The following is a 20,123-nucleotide window of genomic DNA, read 5'->3' on the forward strand; positions in this document are numbered from 1 at the left end:
ATAGTATTATGTTTGCTGAAGGCAACATTTACATTAAAGGATAAAAGCAACATGGGAAGTAAAGTGAAATTATTATCAAAAGGGAGAACTAAAAGATTCTTGGTGTCAATGGGAGGTTTGGGCTCAACTCTATAAAATGATTTCTTTGCTAATTTAAGGGATTTATCAATGAAAGATCTAGGGTACTTTAACTTAGATCCAAAAGACAATATCTTCTCAGACTCACCCTCAATAACCTCAGGACTGCAAATACGTAATGCCCTAAGAAATATTGATTGAAATAATGATAATTTAACTCTATCATGTTGAGATGAATAATATTGGATATATGAGCATACATTGGCAGTTTTTCTGTATATGCTAAACTTGAATTTGTTTCCTTGTACATGGATCATGCAATCTAGAAATGGTAACATACCATTATTTTCATTTACTACAGTAAATTTGATGGAAGGTACTAAATGTTAAGTAAGTTGAGAAATATTTGTAACTTTTTATTTGTTGGCCAAACACAAAGAACATCATCTACATACCTAAACCAAATTGCATGAGAAGGTAAGATATCCTTTAGTAATTTTGTTGCACGGAAGTTCTTATAGAGATTACTTAGTACAGGTGAAAGAGGGTTACCCATTGACATACTAAGTTTTTGAGAATAAAAATCTCCATTGAATTGAAATACAGTCTTTTAAACACAATTTTATGAGTTCAGTGAAAACAGACTTTGAAACAGGTAAATGAATATCATCCAAGACATCAAATGAATATTCTAAAAGGTCATCAACTGGATCTTTAGTGAAAAGTAAGGAAACATCAAAGCTAACTAGTTTGGAATCAGAATTAACATTGATATTGTTTAGCTTGTTGACTAAATCTAAATTGTTCATGATATTAGAATTTGATACCTTACCCACTAAAGGGCTTAATAAAGAAACTAGCCATTTTGACAATCTATATGTGATGGAGCCTACTGAACTCACTATACGTCTTGCTGGAAAATTCTTTTTACGTGTTTTGATCTGTCCATACATATATGGCAATGAAGGGGACAAAGATGACAAACTTTTGATAAGAGAACTATTACCTCTCAACAACAACTTCATTTCTTTATTGAAATGGGAATTAACTGCTTCTAAGGGATTTTTACTAAGTTTAGAATATGTTGTGTCATCATTTGAATGATAATTCAATTTAGACAAATAGTTACTTTTGTCTAAAATCATCACATTGTTAGCCTCGCCTGATTTAGTAATATGAATTTCCTTGTCTTTTTTTAAGGTGTTAATAGCTCTTATAAATATTATAGGGCAATTAGGTCCATTGGTATTAACAAACTGTTCTCTTATCAAAAATTTGTCATCTTTGTCCCCTTCATTGTCATATATGTCTGGACTTATCAAAACACACATACAGAATTTAACAGCAAGACCTATTAGTGAGTTCAGTACGATCCATCACATATAAATTTGTCAAAATGGTTAGTTTCTTTATTAAGCCCTTTAGTGGGTAAGGTATCAAATTCTAATATCATGAACAATGTAGATTTAGTCAACAAGCTAAACAATATCAATCTTAATTTTGGTTTCAAACTAGTTAGCTTTGATGTTTCCTCACTTTTCACTAAAGTTCCTGTTGATGACCTTTTAGAAAATTTTTGTTGTCTTGGATGATATTCATTTACCTGTTTCAAAGTCTGTTTTTATTGAACTAATAAAATTGTTTGTAAAAGCCTGTGTCTTTCAGTTCAATGGAGATAATCATGACCAAAATTTTGGTATAGCAATGGGTAACCTTCTTTTACCGGTACTAAGTAATATTTATGTGGATTTTTCTAAACAAAATTACTAAAGGATATCTTACCTTCTAATTCAATTTGGTTTACGTATGTAGATGATGTTCTTTGTGTTTAGCCAACAAATGAAAATTTACAAATATTTGACCCCTTACTTAACAATTTAGTACCTTCCATCAAATCTACTGTAGTAAATGATAATAATGGTATGTTACCATTTTTAGATTGCATGAATCATATTCAAGGAAACAAGTTTAAGTTTAGCATATACAGAAAACCCACCAATGTATGCTCATATATCCATTATTACTCATCTCAACATGATAGAGTTAGATTATCATTATTTCAGTCTATGTTCCTAAGGTCATTATGTATTTGTAGTCCATAGTTTATTGATGATGATTTTGAGAAGATATATTCTATTGGATCTAAGTTAAAGTACCCTAGATCTTTCATTGATAAGTCCCTTAAGTTAGCAAAGAAATCATTGTTTAGAGTTGAGCCCAAATCTCCCATTGACACCAAGAATCTTTTTAGTTCTCCCTTTGATAATAATTTCACTTTACTTCCCATGTTGCTTAAATCTTTTAATGTAAATGTCGCCTTTAGCAACAACAAAACTATAAAGAATATCTTAATCAGGAATTCACCAGAAAATTCTCATTGATGCATCTATAAAGTGCCATGTGGAAATTGTGGTAAATTTTATGTTGGGCAGACTGGTAAGGATCTTTCTGTTAGACTTAAGCAACATAGATATAGAATAAGAACGGGACAAGAATTAAATGCCTTGTTTAATCACGCTAAAAAAGTATGATCATTGTATTGACTGGAGTAATGCCATCTCATTCATTAACTCTAACTCTATTACTTCGAGAAATATGATTGAATCTTCTATTATCAAATACACAAAGAATTATAATCTTAATATTTGTGATGGTTTATACAAATTAGATAACTTTATTGTTAATAAAAATTGTAAAACGATAAGTTTATGAACGCTTGTTGTATGCCTTGGACAATCGTATGTTTACCAAATGGCGTCCTAGCTTCGTCTCTTCGATGTATATAAACTGACTTATATTTCTCTCTTGTGTGTTCCCTGATGATATGATCATTACACGAAAGTGCACTTGGGAACTTATAGTTTTTCATTTTCCCCGTGGACCCATAGGAATATCTTGATCATGCGCAAAATTGTGATCCTTTCCAACCAATACATATATATATATATATATATATATATATATATATATATATATATATATATATATATATATATATATATATATATATATATATATATATATATATATATATATATATATATATATATATATATATATATTTATTTTTTATGCCAATATTCATCTATTCATTATACTTTGTTGCTGTCTCCCGCGTTAGCGAGGAAGCGCACCGAAACAGGCGAGAGTGGCCCAACCTACCCACATACACATGTATATACATAAACGCCCACACATGAACATATATATACTTATTCATATCAACGTAAACATACATTAACATACAGAGACATGTACATATATTCACAAGGACATATTCATACATGCTGCTATCGTCTGCTCTCGTCGCCAACCCGTCACACATCAAATGGCACCTCCGTCCTCTAGCGTGCGCGCGGGTTATCGCTAGGAAAATGACAACAAAGGCCACTTTCCTTCACACTCAGTCTCTAGCTGTCATGTGTAATGCACCAAAACCAGTGCTCCATTTCCACATCCAGGCCCCGAAAACTTTCCATGGTTTACCACAGACGCTTCACATACACTGGTTCAATCCATTGACAACAAGTCGAAGCCGTTATACCACTTCGTTACAAATGATCCTATTCCTCGCACGCCTTTCACACTCCTGTATGTTCAGGCCCCGATTGCTCAAAATCTTTTTCACTCCATCCTTCCACCTCTAATTTGGTCTCCCATTTCTAGTTACCTCCACCTCTGAAACATAAATCCTGTTTGTCAATCTTTCCTCACTCATTCTCTACATGTTAAGGAACAATTTCAATACACCCTTTTCTGCTCTCTGAAAAACACTCTTTTTATTACCACACATCTCTCTTACCCTTACATTACTTAATCGATAAAACCATCCCACACCACATATTGTCCTCAAACATCTCATTTCAAACACATTCACCCTCCCCCAGACAACCCGATATATAGCCCACGCCTCACAACCATATAACATTGTTCGAGCCAATATTTCTTTAAACATACCCATTTTTCCTCTCAGAGATAACGTTCTCGCCTTCCACACATTTCCACACATTTTTCAACGCTTCCAGAACCTTCGCCCTCTTCCGCTTCCATAGTTCCATTCAGTGCCAAATCCACTCCCAGATATCTTAAACACTTCTTTTCCTCCAGCTTTTCTCCATTCAAACTTACCCTCAATTGACTTGTCCCTCAACCCTACTGAACCCAATAATCTTGCTCTTATTCACATTTACTCTTAGCTTTCTTCTTTCACACACTTTACCAAACTCAGTCACCAGCTTCTGCAGTTTCTCACGCGAATCAGCCACCAGCGCTGTATCATCAGCGAACAACAACTGACTCACTTCCCAAGTCCTCTCATCCACAACAGACTGCATAATCGCCCCTCTTTCCAAAACTCTTGCATTCACCTCCCTAACAACCCCATCCATAAACAAATTAAACAGCCATGGAGACATCGCACACCCCTGCCTCAAACCAATATTCACTGAGAACCAATTACTTTCCTCTCTTCCTGCACGTACACATGCCTTACATCCTCTATAAAAACTTTTCACTGCTTCTAACAACATGCCTCCCAAACCATATATTCTTAATACCTTCCACAGACCATCTCTATCAACTCTATCGTATGCCTTCTCCAGGTCCATAAATGCTACATACAAACCCATTTGCTTTTCTAAGTATTTCTCACATACATTCTTCTAATGAAACTCCTTATCTACACACCTTCTACCACTTCTGAAACAACACTGCTCTTCCCCAGTTTGATACTATGTTCATGCCTCCACCCTCTCAATCAATACCCTCCCATATATATATATACATATATATATATATATATATATATATATATATATATATATATATATATATATATATATATATATTCTCTTTTTTTTTTTTGCTTTGTCGCTGTCTCCCGCGTTTGCGAGGTAGCGCAAGGAAACAGACGAAAGAAATGGCCCAACCCCCCCCCCCCATACACATGTATATACATACGTCCACACACGCAAAATATACATACCTACACAGCTTTCCATGGTTTACCCCAGACGCTTCACATGCCCCGATTTAATCCACTGACAGCACGTCAACCCCGGTATACCACATCGCTCCAATTCACTCTATTCCTTGCCCTCCTTTCACCCTCCTGCATGTTCAGGCCCGAATCACACAAAATCTTTTTCACTCCATCTTTCCACCTCCAATTTGGTCTCCCTCTTCTCCTCATTCCCTCCACCTCCGACACATATATCCTCTTGGTCAATCTTTCCTCACTCATTCGCTCCATGTGCCCAAACCATTTCAAAACACCCTCTTCTGCTCTCTCAACCACGCTCTTTTTATTTCCACACATCTCTCTTACCCTTACGTTACTTACTCGATCAAACCACCTCACACTACACATTGTCCTCAAACATCTCATTTCCAGCACATCCATCCTCCTGCGCACAACTCTATCCATAGCCCACGCCTCGCAACCATACAACATTGTTGGAACCACTATTCCTTCAAACATACTCATTTTTTGCTTTCCGAGATAATTTTCTCGACTTCCACACATTCTTCAAGGCTTACATTATTTTCGCCCCCTCCCCCACCCTATGATCCACTTCCGCTTCCATGGTTCCATCCGCTGCCAGATCCACTCCCAGATATCTAAAACACTTCACTTCCTCCAGTTTTTCTCCATTCAAACTCACCTCCCAATTGACTTGACCCTCAACCCTACTGTACCTAATAACCTTGCTCTTATTCACATTTACTCTTAACTTTCTTCTTTCACACACTTTACCAAACTCAGTCACCAGCTTCTGCAGTTTCTCACATGAATCAGCCACCAGCGCTGTATCATCAGCGAACAACAACTGACTCACTTCCCAAGCTCTCTCATCCCCAACAGACTTCATACTTGCCCCTCTTTCCAAAACTCTTCCATTCTCCTCCCTAACAACCCCATCCATAAACAAATTAAACAACCATGGAGACATCACACACCCCTGCCGCAAACCTACATTCACTGAGAACCAATCACTTTCCTCTCTTCCTACACGTACACATGCCTTACATCCTCGATAAAAACTTTTCACTGCTTCTAACAACTTGCCTCCCACACCATATATTCTTAATACCTTCCACAGAGCATCTCTATCAACTCTATCATATGCCTTCTCCAGATCCATAAATGCTACATACAAATCCATTTGCTTTTCTAAGTATTTCTCACATACATTCTTCAAAGCAAACACCTGATCCACACATCCTCTACCACTTCTGAAACCACACTGCTCTTCCCCAATCTGATGCTCTGTACATGCTTTCACCCTCTCAATCAATACCCTCCCATATAATTTACCAGGAATACTCAACAAACTTATACCTCTGTAATCTGAGCACTCACTCTTATCCCCTTTGCCTTTGTACAATGTCACTATGCACGCATTCCGCCAATCCTCAGGCACCTCACCGTGAGTCATACATACATTAAATAACCTTACCAACCAGTCAACAATACAGTCACCGCCTTTTTTGATAAATTCCACTGCAATACCATCCAAACCTGCTGCCTTGCCGGCTTTCATCTTCCGCAAAGCTTTTACTACCTCTTCTCTGTTTAACAAATCATTTTCCCTAACCCTCTCACTTTGCACACCACCTCGACCAAAACACCCTATATCTGCCACTCTATCATCAAACACATTCAACAAACCTTCAAAATACTCACTCCATCTCCCTCTCACATCACCACTACTTGTTATCACCTCCCCATTTGCGCCCTTCACTGAAGTTCCCATTTGCTCCCTTGTCTTACGCACTTTATTTACCTCCTTCCAGAATATATATATATATATATATATATATATATATATATATATATATATATATATATATATATATATATATATATATATATATATATATATATATATATATATATATATATATATATATATATATATATATATATATATATATATATATATATATATATATATATATATATATATATATATATATATATATATATGTTTTAGATATCTGGGAGTGGATCTGGCAGCGGATGGAACCATGGAAGCGGAAGTGAATCATAGGGTGGGGGAGGGGGGGAAAATCCTGGAAGCCTTGAAGAATGTGTGGAAGTCGAGAACATTATCTCGGAAAGCAAAAATGGGTATGTTTGAAGGAATAGTGGTTCCAACAATGTTGTATGGTTGCGAGGCGTAGGCTATGGATAGAGTTGTGCGCAGGAGGGTGGTTGTGCTGGAAATGAGATGTTTGAGGACAATGTGTGGTGTGAGGTGGTTTGATCGAGTAAGTAATGTAAGGGTAAGAGAGATGTGTGGAAATAAAAAGAGCGTGGTTGAGAGAGCAGAAGAGGGTGTTTCGAAATGGTTTGGCCACATGGAGAGAATGAGTGAGGAAAGATTGACCAAGAGGATATATGTGTCGGAGGTGGAGGGAACGAGGAGAAGTGGGCTATCTCACCCCAGCTCTTATTTGCCCTCTTTTTCACCTCTTGCACCTTTCGCTTGACCTTTGGCGTCTTTCTTTTATACATCCCCTACTCATTTGCATTATTTCCCTGAAAAAATCGTCCAAATGCCTCTCTCTTCTCTTTCAATAATAATCTTACCTCTTCACCCCACCACTCACAACCCTTTCTAATCTGCCCTCCTCCCATGGTTCTCATGCCACAAGCATCTTTAGCGCGTCATCACTGCTTCACTAAATACATCCCATTCCTTCCTCACTCCTCTTACCTCCTTTGTTGTTACCTTTTTCCATTCTGTACTCTTCCATTCTGGTACTTCCTCACACTATTCTCCTTCCCAAGCTCACTTACTCTCACCATTCTCTTCACCCTACCATTCTTTCTTCTTTTCTGAAAACCTCTAGAAATCTTCAACTTCGTCCACAAGAAAATGATCAGACATCCCTCCAGTTGCACCTCTCAGCACATTAACATCCAAAAATCTCTCTTTCGCGCATCTATCAATTAACATGTAATCCAATAACGCTCTCTAGCCATCTCTCCTACTTACATATGTATACTTATGTATATCTCTCTTTTTAAACCAGGTATTCCCAATCACCAGTCCTTTTTCAGCACATAAATCTACAAGATCTTCACCGTTTCCATTTACAACACAGAACATCCTATGTATACCAGTTATTCCCTCAACTGCCACATTACTCACCTTTGCATTCAAATCACCCATCACTATAACCCGGTTTCGTGTATCAAAACTACAAACACACTGATTCAAGTGCACACAAAACGCTTGCCTCTCATGATTTTTCTTCTCATGCCGTGGTCCATATGCACCAATAATCACCCATCTCTCTCCATCAACTTTCAGTTTTACCCATATCAATCTAGAGTTTACTTTCTTACACTCTATCATATACTCCCACAACTCTTGTTTCAGTAGTGCTACTCCTTCCCTTGTTCTTGTCCTCTCACTAACCCCTGACTTTACTCCCAAGACATTCCCAAACCACTCTTCCCCTTTACCCTTGAGCTTCGTTTCACTCAGAGCCAAAACATCCAGGTTCCCTTCCTCAAACATACTACCTATCTCTCCTTTTTTCTCATCTTAGTTACAACCACACACATTTAGACAACCCAGTCAGAGCCTACTAGGAGGATGAGCACTCTCCGCGAGACTCCTTCTTCTGTTTCCCCTTTTAGAAAGTTAAAATACAAGGACAGGAGGTTTTCTAGCCCCCCCGCTCCCGTCCCCTTTAGTCGCCTTCTACGACACGTGAGGAATGCGTGGGAAGCATTCTTTCTCCCTTATCCCCATGGATATATATATATATATATATATATATATATATATATATATATATATATATGTATATATATATATATATATATATATATATATATATATATATATATATATATATATATATATATATATATATATATTTTTTTTTTTTTTTTCTTTTTTTTTTATACTTTGTCGCTGTCTCCCGCGTTTGCGAGGTAGCGCAAGGAAACAGACGAAGGAAATGGCCCAACCCCCCCCCCCATACACATGTACATACACACGTCCACACACGCAAATATACATACCTACACAGCTTTCCATGGTTTACCCCAGACGCTTCACATGCCTTGCTTCAATCCACTGACAGCACGTCAACCCCTGTATACCACATGACTCCAATTCACTCTATTTCTTGCCCTCCTTTCACCCTCCTGCATGTTCAGGCCCCGATCACACAAAATCTTTTTCACTCCATCTTTCCACCTCCAATTTGGTCTCCCTCTTCTCCTCGTTCCCTCCACCTCCGACACATATATCCTCTTGGTCAATCTCTCCTCACTCATTCTCTCCATGTGCCCAAACCATTTCAAAACACCCTCTTCTGCTCTCTCAACCACGCTCTTTTTATTTCCACACATCTCTCTTACCCTTACGTTACTTACTCGATCAAACCACCTCACACCACACATTGTCCTCAAACATCTCATTTCCAGCACATCCATCCTCCTGCGCACATCTCTATCCATAGCCCACGCCTCGCAACCATACAACATTGTTGGAACCACTATTCCCTCAAACATACCCATTTTTGCTTTCCGAGATAATGTTCTCGACTTCCACACATTTTTCAAGGCTCCCAAAATTTTCGCCCCCTCCCCCACCCTATGATCCACTTCCGCTTCCATGGTTCCATCCGCTGACAGATCCACTCCCAGATATCTAAAACACTTCACTTCCTCCAGTTTTTCTCCATTCAAACTCACCTCCCAATTGACTTGACCCTCACCCCTACTGTACCTAATAACCTTGCTCTTATTCACATTTACTCTCAACTTTCTTCTTCCACACACTTTACCAAACTCAGTCACCAGCTTCTGCAGTTTCTCACATGAATCCGCCACCAGCGCTGTATCATCAGCGAACAACAACTGACTCACTTCCCAAGCTCTCTCATCCCCAACAGACTTCATACTTGCCCCTCTTTCCAGGACTCTTGCATTTACCTCCCTTACAACCCCATCCATATATATATATATATATATATATATATATATATATATATATATATATATATATATATATATATATATATATATATATATATATATATATATATATATATATATATATATATATATATATATATATATATATATATATATATATATATATATATATATATATATATATATATATATATATACATATATATATATATATATATATATATATATACATTTATTTATATACATATATATATATATATATATGTATATATATATATATATATATATATATATATATATATATATAAATATATATATATATATATATATATATATATATATATATATATATATATATATATATATATATATATATAAATATATATATATATATAAATATATATATATATATATATATATATATATATATATATATATATATATATATATATATATATATATATATATATATATATATATATATATATATATATATATATATATATATATATATATATATATAATTGGAGGTGGAAAGATGGAGTGAAAAAGATTTTTTGTGATCGGGGCCTGAACATGCAGGAGGGTGAAAGGAGGGCAAGGAATAGAGTGAATTGGAGCGATGTGGTATACCGGGGTATACGTGCTGTCAGTGGATTGAATCAAGGCATGTGAAGCGTATGGGGTAAACCATGGAAAGCTGTGTAGGTATGTATATTTGCGTGTGTGGACGTATGTATATACATGTGTTTGGGGGGGGGGGGTGGGGCCATTTCTTTCGTCTGTCTCCTTGCGCTACCTCGCAAACGCGGGAGACAGCGACAAAGTATAATAAAAAAAGAATGTATATATATATATATATATATATATATATATATATATATATATATATATCTATACATATATCCTATACGTGTACATAAGGATACGTATGTAAGTAGGTGAGATGGCCTGAGAGCGTTATTGGATTACGTGTTAATTGATAGACGCACGAAAGAGAGACTTTTGGATGTTAATTTGCTGAGAGGTGCAACTGGGGTGATATCTGATCATTATCTTGTGGAGGCGATGGTGAAGATTTGTTGGTTTTTTCACAGAAGAAGAGAGATTGTTGGGGTGAAGAGAGTGATGAGAGTAAGTGAGCTTGGGAAGGACACTTGTGTGAGGAAGTACCAAGAGAGACTGAGTACAAAATTGAAAAAGGTGAGAACAATGGAGGTAAGGGGAGTGGGAGAGGAATGGGATGTATTTAGGGAAGCAGTGATGGCTTGCGCAAAAGATGCTTGTGGCATGAGAAGCGTGGGAGGTGGGTTCATTAGAAAGGGGAGTGAGTGGTGGGATGAAGTAAGATTATTAGTGAAAAAGAAGAGAAAGGCATTTGGACGATTTTTGCAGGGAAAAAATGCAAATGAGTGAGAGAGGTATAAAAGAAAGAGGCAGGAGGTCAAGAGAAAGGTGCAAGAGGTGAAAAAGAGGTGCAAATGAGAGTTGGCGTGAGAGAGTATCATTAAATTTCAGGGAGAATAAAAAGATGTTTTAGAAGGAGGGAAATAAAGTTCGTGAGACAAGGGAGCAAATGGGAACTTCAGTGACGGGAGCTAATAGGGAGGTGATAACAAGTAGTGGTGATGTGAGAAGGAGATGGAGAGAGTATTTTGAAGGTTTGTTGAATGCGTTTGATGATAAAGTAGTAGATATAGTGTGTTTTGGTCGAGGTGGTGTGCAAAGTGAGAGGGTTAGGGAAAATGATTTGGTAAATAGAGAAGAGGTAGTAAAAGCTTTACGGAAGATGAAAGCCGGCAAAGGCAGCAGGTTTGGATGGTATTGCAGTGGAATTAATCAAAAAAGGGGGTGACTGTATTGTTGACTGGTGGGTAAGGTTATTTGATGTATGTATGATTCATGGTGAGGTGCCTGAGGATTGGCGGAGTGCTTGCATAGTGCCATAGTACAAAGGCAAAGGGGATAAGAGTGAGTGCTCAAATTACACAGGTATAAGTTTGTTGAGTATTCCTGGTAAATTATATGAGAGGGTATTGATTGAGATGGTGAAGGCATGTACAGAGCATCAGATTGGGGAAGAGCAGTGTGGTTTCAGAAGTGGTAGAGGATGTGTGGATCAGGTGTTTGCTTTGAAGAATGTAAGTGAGAAATACTTAGAAAAACAAATTGATTTGTATGTAGCATTTATGGATCTGGAGAAGGCGTATGATAGAGCTGATAGAGATGCTCTGTGGAAGGTTTTAAGAATATATGGTGAGGGAGGCAAGTTGTTAGAAGCAATGAAAAGTTTTTGTCGACGATGTAAGGCATGTGTACGTGTAGGAAGAGAGGAAAGTGATTGGTTTTCAGTGAATGTAGGTTTGCGGCAGGGGCGTGTGATGTCCCCATGGCTGTTTGATTTGTTTATGGATGGGGTTGTTAGGGAGATGAATGCAAGAGTTTTGGAAACAGGGGCAAGTATGCAGTATGTTGTGGATGAGAGAGCTTGGGAAGTGAGTCAGTTGTTGTTCGTTGATGATACATCGCTGGTGGCTGATTCATGTAAGAAACTGCAGAAGCTGGTGACTGAGTTTGGTAAAGTGTGTGAAAGAAGAAAGTTAAGAGTAAATGTGAATAACAGCAACGTTATTAGCTACAGTAGGGATGAGGGTCAAGTCAATTGGGAGGTAAGTTTGAATGGAGGAAAACTGGAGGAAGTAAAGTGTTTTAGATATCTGGGAGTGGATCTGGCAGCGGATGGAACCATGGAAGCGGAAGTAAATCATAGGGTGGGGGAGAGGCCAAAATTCTGGGAGCCTTGAAGAATGTCTGGAAGTCGAGAACGTTATCTCGGAAAGCAAAACTGGGTATGTTTGAAGGAATAGTGGTTCCAACAATGTTGTATGGTTGTGAGGCGTGGGCTATGGATAGAGTTGTGCGCAGGAGGGTGGATGTGCTGGAAATGAGATGTTTGAGGACAATATGTGGTGTGAGGTGGTTTGATCGAGTAAGTAATGTAAGGGTAAGAGAGATGTGTGGAAATAAAAAGAGTGTGGTTGAGAGAGAAGAAGAGGGTGTTTTGAAATGGTTTGGTCACATGGAGAGAATGAGTGAGGAAAGATTGACCAAGAGGATATATGTGTCGGAGGTGGAGGGAACGAGGAGAAGTGGGAGACCAAATTGTAGGTGGAAAGATGGAGTGAAAAAGATTTCTACTGATCGGGGCCTGAATATGCAGGAGGGTGAAAGGCGTGTAAGGAATAGAGTGAATTGGAACGATGTGGTATACCGGGGTCGACGTGCTGTCAATGGATTGAACCAGGGCATATGAAGCGTCTGGGGTAAACCATGGAATGTTGTGTGGGGCCTGGATGTGGAAAGGGAGCTGTGGCTTCGGTGCATTATTACATGACAGCTAGAGACTGAGTGTGAACGAATGTGGCGTTTGGTGCCTTTTCCTAGCGCTACCTCGCACACATGAGGGGGGAGGGGGTTGTTATTCCATGTGTGGCGAGGTAGCGGTAGGAACAAATAAAGGCAGACAGTATGAATTATGTACATGTGTATATATGTATATGTCTGTGTGTGTATATATATGTGTACATTGAGATGTATAGGTATGTATATTGTGCGTGTGTGGACGTGTATGTTTATACATGTGTATGTGGGAGGGTTGGGCCATTCTTTCGTCTGTTACCTTGCGCTACCTCGCTAACGCGGGAGACAGCGACAAAGCAGAATAAATAGATAAATATATATATATATATATATATATATATATATATATATATATATATATATATATATATATATATATATATATATATATATATAATAAAGTGCATATCGTATTCATATACCTCCGCGTTGTACAGTTAGGTTCGGTAAAGTCCTGTCTGCTTGCTATATGCGCCTGTTGGGAAATAACCGGTGTAGACTCCTTTGCTCACCAATGTGAGATGAAGGGTATTCGAGTATATAGTATTGGAAAAGTTATTTCCAATTAGCCAGTTCCATAGCTAAGCGGTAGCATTCCCGCCTGTAGCACAGGTGTCCCGGGCTAGATCCTGGCTGTTGGAGGTTCGTATGTTCTATGAAGGTGCGCGTTCATATGTGCTCTGTTCGTGTAAATATATATATAAATATATATATATATATATATATATATATATATATATATATATATATATATATATATATATATATATATATATATATATATATATATATATATATATATATATATATATATATATATATATATATATATATATATATATATATATTCCAGAAGATGAAAGTCGGCAAGGCTGCTGGTTTGGATGGCATTGCAGTGGAATTTATTAAAAAAGGGGGTGACTGTACTGTTGACTGGTTGGTAAGGTTATTTAATGTATGTATGACTCATGGTGAGGTGCCTTAGGATTGGCGGAATTCTTGCATAGTGCCATTGTACAAAGGCAAAGGGAATAAGAGTGAGTGCTGAAATTACAGAGGTATAAGTTTGTTGAGTATTTCTGGTAAATTATATGGGAGGGTATTGATTGAAAGGGTGAAGGCATGTACAGACCATCAGATTGGGGAAGAGCAGTGTGGTTTCAGAAGTGGTAAAGGATGTGTGGATCAGGTGGTTGCTTTAAAGAATGTATGTGAGAAATATGGGTCTGGAGAAGGCATATGATAAAGTTGATAGACATGCTCTGTGGAAGGTATCAAGAATATATGGTGTGGGAGGCAAGTTGTTAGAAGCAGTGAAAAGTTTTTATCAAGGACGTGAGGCATGTGTACGTGTAGGAAGAGAGGAAAGTGATTGGTTCTCAGTGAATGTATTTGTGCGGCAGGGGTGTGTGATGTCTCCATGGTTGTTTAATTTGTTTATGGATGGGGTTGTTAGGGAGGTGAATGCAAGAGTTTTGGAAAGAGGGGCAAGTATGCAGTCTGTTGTGGATAAGAGAGCTTGGGAAGTGAGTCAGTTGTTGTTCGCTGATGATACAACGCTGGTGGCTGATTCATGTGAGAAACTGCAGAAGCTAGTGACTGAGTTTGGTAAAGTGTGTGAAAGAAGAAAGTTAAGAGTAAATGTGAATAAGAGCAAGGTTATTAGGTACAGTAGTGTTTAGGGTCAAGTAAATTGAGAAGTAAGTTTGAATGGAGGAAAACTGGAGGAAGTGAAGTGTTTTAGATATCTGGGAGTGGATTTAGCAGCTGATGGATCCATGGAAGCGGAAGTGAATCATAGGGTGGGGGAGGGGGTGAAAATTCTGTGAGCCTTGAAGAATGTGTGAAAGTCGAAAACATTATCTCGGAAAGCAAAAATGGGTATGTTTGAAGGAATAGTGGTTCCAACAATGTTGTATGGTTGCGAGGCGTGGGCTATGGATAGAGTTGTGCGCAGGAGGGTGGATGTGCTGGAAATGAGATGTTTGAGAGCAATATGTGGTGTGAGGTGGTTTGATCGAGTAAGCAATGTAATGGTAAGAGAGATGCGTGGTAATAAAAAGAGTGTGGCTGAGAGAGCAGAAGAGGGTGTTTTAAAGTGGTTTGGTCACATGGAGAGAATGAGTGAGGAAAGGTTGACCAAGAGGATATATGTGTCAGAGGTGGAGGGAACGAGAAGTGGGAGACCAAATTGGAGGTGGAAAGATGGAGTGAAAAAGATTTTGAGTGATCGGGGCCTGAACATGCAGGAGGGTGAGAGGCGTGCACGTAATAAAGTGAATTGGAACGATGTGGTATACCGGGGTCGACGTGCTGTCAATGGATTGAACCAGGGCATGTGAAGCGTCTGGTGTAAACTCTTCAAAGTTGTGTGGGGCATGGATGTGAAAAAGGAGCTGTGGTTTCGGTGCATTATTACATGACAGCTAGAGACTGAGTGTGAACGAATGGGGCCTTTGTTGTCTTTTCCTAGCGCTACCTCGCACACCTTGTGGGGAAGGGTGTTGTTATTCCATGTATGGAGGGGTGGCGATGGGGAATGAATAAAGGCAGACTATGAATTATGTACATGTGTATATATGTATATCTGTGTGTGTGTGTATATATATATATATATAGATATATATATATATATATATATATATATATATATATATATATATATATATATATATATATATATATATATATATATATATATATATATATATATATATATATATATATATATATATATATATATATATTTTTTTTTTATACCTCGTCGCTGTCTCCCGCGTTTGCGAGGTAGCGCAAGGAAACAGACGAAAGAAATGGCCCAACCCCCCCCCCATACACATGCACATACATACGTCCACACACGCAAATATACATACCTACACAGCTTTCCATGGTTTACCCCGGACGCTTCACATGCCTTGATTCAATCCACTGACAGCACGTCAACCCCTGTTTACCACATCGCTCCAATTCACTCTATTCCTTGCCCTCCTTTCACCCTCCTGCATGTTCAGGCCCCGATCACACAAAAACCTTTTCACTCCATCTTTCCACCTCCAATTTGGTCTCCCTCTTCTCCTCGTTCCCTCCACCTCCGACACATATATCCTCTTGGTCAATCTTTCCTCACTCATTCTCTCCATGTGCCCAAACCACTTCAAAACACCCTCTTCTGCTCTCTCAACCACGCTCTTTTTATTTCCACACATCTCTCTTACCCTTACGTTACTTACTCGATCAAACCACCTCACACCACACATTGTCCTCAAACATCTCATTTCCAGCACATCCATCCTCCTGCGCACAACTCTATCCATAGCCCACGCCTCGCAACCATACAACATTGTTGGAACCACTATTCCTTCAAACATACCCATTTTTGCTTTCCGGGATAATGTTCTCGACTTCCACACATTTTTCAAGGCTCCCAAAATTTTCGCCCCCTCCCCCACCCTATGATCCACTTCCGCTTCCATGGTTCCATCCGCTGACAGATCCTCTCCCAGATATCTAAAACACTTCACTTCCTCCAGTTTTTCTCCATTCAAACTCACCTCCCAATTGACTTGACCCTCACCCCTACTGTACCTAATAACCTTGCTCTTATTCACATTTACTCTTAACTTTCTTCTTCCACACACTTTACCAAACTCAGTCACCAGCTTCTGCAGTTTCTCACATGAATCAGCCACCAGCGCTGTATCATCAGCGAACAACAACTGACTCACTTCCCAAGCTCTCTCATCCCCAACAGACTTCATACTTGCCCCTCTTTCCAAGACTCTTGCATTTACCTCCCTAACAACCCCATCCATAAACAAATTAAACAACCATGGAGACATCACACACCCCTGCCGCAAACCTACATTCACTGAGAACCAATCACTTTCCTCTCTTCCTACACGTACACATGCCTTACATCCTCGATAAAAACTTTTCACTGCCTCTAACAACTTGCCTCCCACACCATATATTCTTAATACCTTCCACAGAGCATCTCTATCAACTCTATCATATGCCTTCTCCAGATCCATAAATGCTACATACAAATCCATTTGCTTTTTCTAAGTATTTCTCACATACATTCTTCAAAGCAAACACCTGATCCACACATCCTCTACCACTTCTGAAACCACACTGCTCTTCCCCAATCTGATGCTCTGTACATGCCTTCACCCTCTCAATCAATACCCTCCCATATAATTTACCAGGAATACTCAACAAACTTATACCTCTGTAATTTGAGCACTCACTCTTATCCCCTTTGCCTTTGTACAATGGCACTATGCACGCATTCCGCCAATCCTCAGGCACCTCACCATGAGGCATACATACATTAAATAACCTTACCAACCAGTCAACAATACAGTCACCCCTTTTTTTTATAAATTCCACTGCAATACCATCCAAACCTGCTGCCTTGCCGGCTTTCATCTTCCGCAAAGCTTTTACTACCTCTTCTCTGTTTACCAAATCATTTTCCCTAACCCTCTCACTTTGCACACCACCTCGACCCAAAACACCCTATATCTGCCACTCTGTCATCAGACACATTCAACAAACCTTCAAAATACTCATTCCATCTCCTTCTCACATCACCACTACTTGTTATCACCTCCCCATTTACGCCCTTCACTGAAGTTCCCATATATATATATATATATATATATATATATATATATATGTATATATATGTATATATATATATATATTATTATATATATATATATATATATATATATATATATATATATATATATATATATATATATATATATATATATATATATATATATATATATATATATATATATATATATATATATATATATATATATATGTATATATATATATATATATATATATATATATATATATATATATATATATATATATATATATATATATATATATATATATATATATATATACATATATATACATATATATATATATATATATATATATATATATATATATATATATATATATATATATATATATATATATATATATATATATATATATATATATATATATATATATATATATATATATATATATATATATATATATATATATATATATATATATATATATATACATATATATATATATATATATATATATATATATATATATATATATATATATATATATATATATATATATATATATATATATATATATATATATATATATATATATATATATATATATATATATATATATATATATATATATATATATATATATATATATATATATATATATATATATATATATATATATATATATATATATATATATATATATATATATATATATATATATATATACATATATATATATATATATATATATATATATATATATATATATATATATATATATATATATATATATATATATATATATATATATATATATATATATATATATATATATATTATCCCTGGGGATCGGGGAGAAAGAATACTTCCCACGTATTGCCTGCGTGTCGTAGAAGGCGACTAAAAGGGAAGGGACCGGGGGTCTGGAAATCCTCCCCTCTCATTTTTTTTTTTCTTTTTTCCAAAGGAAGGAACAGAGAAGGAGGCCACGTGAGGATATTCTCTCAAAGGCCCAGCCCTCTGTTCTTAACGTTACCTCGCTAATGCGGGAAGCAGCGAATAGTATAAAAAAAGAATATATATATATATATATGTATATATATATATATATATATATATATATATATATATATATATATATATATATGTATGTATATATATATATATATATATATATATATATATATATATATATATATATATATATATATATATATATATATATATATATATATATATATATATATATATGTATATATATATATATATATATATATATATATATATATATATATATATATATATATATATATATATATATATATATATATATTATCCCTGGGGATAGGGGAGCAAGAATACTTCCCAAGTATTCCCTGCGTGTCGTAGAAGGCGACTAAAAGGGGAGGGAGCGGGGTGCTGGAAATCCTCCCCTCTCGTTTCTTTTTTAATTTTCCAAAAGAAGGAACAGAGAATTGGGCCAGGTGAGTGTAGTCCCTCAAAGGCCCAGTCCTCTGATCTTAACGCTACCTCGCTAATGCGGGAAATGGCGAATAGTTTGAAAGAAAAGAATATATATATATATATATATATATATATATATATATTACCTGTTCGTGTAAAATCCTGAGCCATGTGTACAGTCGCACCCATCGAAGATAACACAAGAACATGGTCGCCTCCCTTGACCAATGTCTCAATAACCCTTGGGAAATCTTTTCCTTTCCTGTACACGAGGCGGTCTTCAGCTTCCAAGTTGGCGACTTCGTGGAATACTCCCGACTCGAGAGACTGTAAATGATACTTGTCCTTAAATGAGGCAGTCCATAAGAAGCTAATTAGAAGAGTAATATGAAAGTGAGACATTCATTGAAAATAGTGATATGATATAGAAAAGGGTGTATTATGAGGAGGTCTATCAAAAGTTAAGCAATACGGATATATTTATTGTGAAATTCTTTGAATAATACAAATGTTCACATTGTTGGTCCCACTAGAGATCTTAAATAGAAACAAAACTAGGAGTATCTATATACTGAGCAACGAAA

The 20,123-nt window shown here is 36.7% G+C and overlaps 1 long non-coding RNA gene across 1 annotated transcript in view; it reads right to left on the reverse strand.

Moving 5' to 3' along the window:
- Nucleotides 1–19,861, reverse strand: part of LOC139763356 (uncharacterized) — a 46,649-nt gene extending 26,788 nt beyond the window's left edge. Inside the window, exon 1 of the long non-coding RNA XR_011716102.1 lies at nt 19,686–19,861. This is a non-coding gene — a long non-coding RNA (uncharacterized lncRNA). The remainder of the gene's footprint in view (nt 1–19,685) is intronic.
- Nucleotides 19,862–20,123: the final 262 nt, after the last annotated feature.

The sequence above is a fragment of the Panulirus ornatus genome, chromosome 46 (assembly GCF_036320965.1).
Source record: "Panulirus ornatus isolate Po-2019 chromosome 46, ASM3632096v1, whole genome shotgun sequence".
NCBI classification, from domain to species: domain Eukaryota; kingdom Metazoa; phylum Arthropoda; class Malacostraca; order Decapoda; family Palinuridae; genus Panulirus; species Panulirus ornatus.